This window comes from Arachis stenosperma, chromosome 4 (assembly GCF_014773155.1).
Source record: "Arachis stenosperma cultivar V10309 chromosome 4, arast.V10309.gnm1.PFL2, whole genome shotgun sequence".
In the NCBI taxonomy this organism is placed as follows: domain Eukaryota; kingdom Viridiplantae; phylum Streptophyta; class Magnoliopsida; order Fabales; family Fabaceae; genus Arachis; species Arachis stenosperma.
The window spans coordinates 41,831,016-41,837,015 of record NC_080380.1 but is presented as its reverse complement, the minus strand read 5'-3'; positions in this window follow the sequence as shown (position 1 = coordinate 41,837,015).

Genomic DNA, 6,000 nt, shown 5'->3' with positions numbered 1-6,000 from the left:
GCCAGCTGAAGGTGGAGCCTCTTAGAGCATCTCTTCACCCCCGGTTTGAGTGCATGCACGGAGGACCGTGCAATATTTAAGTGTGAGGGAGGATTCGCAAATTTGGGGCGTAAATTCTCTCTTTCTCAACACTTGCACTAATTTCTTGTTTTGATAGTTATATTTTTCTGAATATTTGTTATTATTTTACTATATTATACTTTGCTTGGTTTGCTTGTACATAGCTTAGATTGTTTATTGTTTTATTTTAGTAAATATTTGTATTTGCATTTGCATGGTAGAGTAAATAAGTTTACTAAAACTACAAAGAATTTTCAAGAAATTCTTTTTTGGGCATTCCATTGATTAGATTTGAAAACTTGTTTTTGAACTTACTTGAAGTATCTTTTTATGGAACATAGAAAAGAGCTTGAATAAATACCAAGTGAGATTTGAACTTTAATTGTGTAGTTGCACATTTTCAATCACAATTTTTGTTCTTGTGTGTTATACTCCTTTTATGATTATAATCTTAGATTTGTTTTAGTCTATATGTCCTATATTTGATGTTTTAAATTGCATTTAGTATGATTGAGGCTATTTTTGAAATTAAGCCCACAAACCCATATGACCAACCCTTCCATCTACCTTTGTAAACCACTTTTGAGCCTTTAATTCTCCTTTGTTCTAATTTTAAGCACATCATTCACCCTAAGTGAAAAACCATTAATATCCTTGAATTGTATCTTTGATTAGCTTGGGTTGAGTGTGTGTGTTAATCGAGTGTGAGGAGAATTTGTGGGAAACAATGGTAGAAAGTTATTTTGGGTGTTCATTGAGAATATTTGAAAAAATGGGTAAACACTCATGAATTCATTACTTGGAACATGTGCATCTCTCTTATATGATAAAAGAAAAATTTTGATGTGCATACTATCTTAAAAAAAATATAATGTAAATAAGAGATGCATATGTGGTTGAATTAAAAAGAAGCATGCATGAGTGAATGTGAAAAAGGGATAAATGGGTAGTTAGGTTGTTTTCTTTTGTGTATATATGATGATATAGGTGATGAGCGGATATTTTATACGCTTTTTGGGGGTAATTTCATGTAGATTTTAGCATGTTTTAATTAGTTTTTAGTTAAATATTATTAGTTTTTAGGCAAAAATCATATTTCTGGACTTTACTATGAGTGTGTGTATTTTTCTGTGATTTCAGGTATTTTCTGGCTGAAATTGAGGGAGCAGAGCAAAAATCTGACTTAGGCTGAAAAAGGACTGATGATGCTGTTGGATCCTGACCTTCCTGCACTCGAAATGGATTTTTTGGAGCTACAGGAGTCCAATTGGCGCGCTCTCAACGGCGTTGGAAAGTAGACATCTAGGGCTTTCCAGCAATATATAATAGTCCATACTTTGCGCGAAGATAGACGACGTAACTTGGCGTTGAACGCCAAGTACATGCTGCTGTCTGGAGTTAAACGCCAGAAAAACGTCATGATCCGGAGTTGAACGCCCAAAACACGTCATAACTTGGAGTTTAACTCCAAGAAAAGCCTCTACTCGTGGATAGCTTTAGTCTCAGCCCCAGCACACACCAAGTGGGCCCCAAAAGTGGATTTCTGCACCAATTATCTTAGTTTACTCATATTCTGTAAACCTAGGTTACTAGTTTACTATTTAAACAACTTTTAGAGAATTATTTTGTACCTCATGACATTTTCAGATCTGAATTACATACTTTTTGACGGCATGAGTCTCTAAACTCCATTGTTGGGGGTGAGGAGCTCTGCAGCGTCTCGATGAATTAATACAATTCCTTTGTTTTTCATTCAAACACGCTTGTTCTTATCTAAGATGTTCATTCGCGCTTAATTATGGAGAAGGTGATGATCCGTGACACTCATCACCTTCCTCAATCCATGAACGTGTGCCTGACAACCACCTCCGTTCTACACCAGATTGAATGAGTATCTCTTAGATTCCTTAATCAGAATCTTCGTGGTATAAGCCGGGTTGATGGCGGCATTCATGAGAGTCCGGAAAGTCTAAACCTTGTCCGTGGTATTCCGAGTAGGATTCTGGGATTGAATGACTGTGACGAGCTTCAAACTCCTGAAGGCTGGGCGTTAGTGACAGACGCAAAAGAATCAATGGATTCTATTCCAACCTGATTGAGAACCGACAGATGATTAGCCGTGCTGTGACAGAGTATAGGAACGTTTTCACTGAGAGGATGGGAAGTAGCCATTGACAACGGTGACACCCTACATAGAGCTTGCCATGGAAGGGACCTTGCGTGTGGAAAAGGATTTCAAGGAAGAGTTGAAGTTCAGAGGACAAAGCATCTCCAAAACTCCAACATATTTCTCATTACTGCACAACAAGTAACGCTTTTATTCTCTTTTATTTTTCCAATCTAATAATTCCAACTGATAATTTTAATTAATATCCTGACTAAGAATAATAAAATAAACATAGCTTGCTTCAAACCAATAATCTCCATGGGATCGACCCTTACTCACGTAAGGTATTACTTGGACGACCCAGTGCACTTGCTGGTTAGTTGTGCGGATTACAAATTCGTGCACCAAGTTTTTGGCGCCGTTGCCGGGGATTATTCGAGTTTGAACAACTAAAGGTTTATTTTATTTCTTAGATTAGGAATAATCTATTTTTATTGTTATAGAGTCATTAAATCTTGATAGGATTGTTTCTTTTCAAAATTTATTATTTTTCTTAATTAATTGCTAATTTTCGTGAGTTTACTGTCTTGTTCTAAGTTTGGTGTCAATTGCACATTTTATATTTTTCTTTAAAATTTTCGACTTGTGTTCTTTGTTCTTTATTGATCTTCAAGTTGTTCTTGTTTATTTTTCTTGTTTGATCTTAAGTTTTTCTTATTTTGTGTCTTTTCTTGTTTTTCTTGTGCTTTTTCAAAACATTAACTTTCAAAAATTTATATTTTTATCCATAAATATGATACATTTTTAAAATCAACATTGAAGTTACTGCCCAATTGGCTGGAGCATTGGTAGTTGTTCTTGATAATTGGGTATCTTCTTTGGAATCTTTTTCAAAAATAATTTTTCTTTGATTGAATCTTGTGCCAAACTCTAAGTTTGGTGTTTTCTTGTTGATCTTTCTTTAATTTTCGAAAATTTGTCTTGGCTTTCTAAAAATATTAAGTTTGGTGTTCTTTCTTTTGTTCTTGGTGTTCTTGTGAATCTTCAAGGTGTTCTTGAGTTTTTCTTGTGTCTTGATCTTAAAATTTTTAAGTTTGGTGTTCCTTGGTGTTTTCCCTCCAAAAATTTTCGAAAATAAGGAGCATTAGATCTAAAAAAATTTTAAGTCTTGTGTCTTTTGTGTGTTTTTCTCTTTCATCATAAAATTCAAAATTAAAAAAAAATTATATTTTCTAACTAATTTTGAACTACTTTTTTCGAAAATTTTATATAAAAATTCAAATTTCAATTTCAAAATATTTCCAATCTCTTTTATTTATTTCGATTTTTTTATTTTATTTTATAAAAATTAATTTAAAAAAAAATAATATCAACATATATATTATCCCTTGTATTCCATCATGGAAGCAAGTAGGAATGAACAGTCCAAGAGGACTCTGGGGTCATATGCTAACCCCACTACTGCTTCATATGGGAGTAGTATCTGTATACCCTCCATTGGAGTTAGTAGCTTTGAGTTGAATCCTCAGCTCATTATCATGGTGCAGCAAAACTGTCAGTATTCTGGTCTTCCACATGAAGAACCTACAGAGTTTCTGGCACAATTTTTGCAAATTGTTGACACAGTACATGATAAGGAAGTGGATCAGGATGTCTACAGATTATTACTGTTTCCATTTGCTGTAAAAGATCAAGCTAAGAGGTGGTTAAATAACCAGCCTAAGAATAGCATAAAAACATGGAAGCACCTGTCAGAAAAATTCCTGAATCACTATTTCCCTCCAAAACGGATGACACAGCTAAGGCTAAGCATCCAAGGCTTCAAACAAGGAGATAATGAATCTCTTTATGATGCCTGGGAAAGATACAGAGAGATGCTAAGAAAATGCCCCTCTGAAATATTTTTAGAATGGGTGCAATTAGACATCTTCTACTATGGGCTTACAGAAAAAGCCCAGATTTCTCTAGACCACTCAGCTGGTGGATCTATACATATGAGAAAAACAATTGAAGAAGTTCAAGAGCTTATTGATACAGTTGCCAAAAATCAACATCTGTACCTAAGCAGTGAATCTTCCATGAAAGAAGAAGCTAAAGCAGTAACTGCTGAACTCAGTCCGGTGGATCAGGCTAATGAATTCAATCAACAATTAGACTTTCTAACTCAGCAGCTAGCCGAATTCAAGGAAATATTACAGGAAACAAGAATGGCTAACAGGAATATGGAAGTACAATTAAAGCAGACAGAAAAGCAACTGTCAAAACAAATAGCAGAAGAATGCCAAGCAGTTCAATTAAGAAGTGGGAAAACATTAAATACCTCACTTCAAAGCAACAGGAAACCAAGAAATAGACAAATGGCTACTCAAAATTCCTCTGAGGACAGTCAGAGCCCAGAGAGGGATAAAGCTGGCGCTGAACGCCCAGACCATGCTCATTCCTGGCGTTCAACGCCAGAAACAAGCATGAATCCGGTGTTGAACGCCCAAAGGGAGCATAGTTCTGGCGTTCAGACGCCAGTAACAAATAAGGAGGTGGCGTCTAACGCCACCCCAGCTTCCACCCCTGGCATTCAAATGCCAGTGGGGGATCAGTCACATACAAGTGCTGATAACAACCCTTCTAAAAAAGCTTCCCAACCCACTTATGTAGGTAATAAACCTGCAGCAACTAAGGTTGAGGAATACAAAGCCAAAATGCCTTATCCTCAAAAACTCCGCCAAGTGGAACAGGATAAGCAATTTGCCCGCTTTGCAGACTATCTCAGGACTCTTGAAATAAAGATTCCGTTTGCAGAAGCACTTGAGCAAATACCCTCTTATGCTAAGTTCATGAAAGAGATCTTAAGTCATAAGAAGGATAGGAGGAAAACTGAAAAAGTTTACCTCACTGAAGAATGCAGTGCAGTCATTCTGAAAAGCTTACTTGAGAAGCTTAAAGATCTTGGGAGCTTTATGATACCATGCACATTAGAGGGCACTTGTACCAAGCAAGCTTTATGTGATCTTGGGGCAAGTATCAACCTAATACCTGCATCTACTATCAGAAAGCTTGGTTTAACTGAAGAAATCAAACCAACCAGGATATGTCTTCAACTTGCTGATGGCTCCATTAAATACCCATCAGGCGTGATTGAAGACATGATTGTCAAGGTTGGGCCATTCTCCTTTCCTACTGACTTTGTGGTGCTGGAAATGGAGGAGCACAAGAGTGCAACTCTCATTCTAGGAAGACCTTTCCTAGCAACTGGCCGAACCCTCATTGATGTCCAAAAAGGGGAAGTAACCTTGAGAGTCAATGAGGAGGAGTTCAAGTTGAATGTTGTCAAAGCCATGCAACATCCAGACACCCCAAATGACTGCATGAGTGTTGATATTATTGACTCTCTGGTAAGAGAGGTCAATATGGCTGAGAGTCTCGAATCAGAGCTAGAGGACATATTTAAAGATGTTCAGCCTGACCTGGAGGAATCAGAGAGAATAATAGAACCTCTGAAAATCCCTCAGGAAGAGGAGAAACTTCCAAAACCCGAGCTCAAACCATTACCACCATCCCTGAAATATGCATTTCTGGGAGAAAGTGATACCTTTCCTGTAATTATAAGCTCTACCTTAGAGCCACAGGAAGAGGAAGCACTAATTCAAGTGCTAAGGACACACAAGACAGCTCTTGGGTGGTCCATCAGTGATCTTAAGGGCATTAGCTCAGCCAGATGCATGCACAAGATCCTATTGGAGGGTGACGCCAAGCCTGTGGTCCAACCACAAAGGCGGCTGAACCCAGCCATGAAGGAAGTGGTGCAAAAGGAGGTCACTAAATTACTAGAGGCTGGA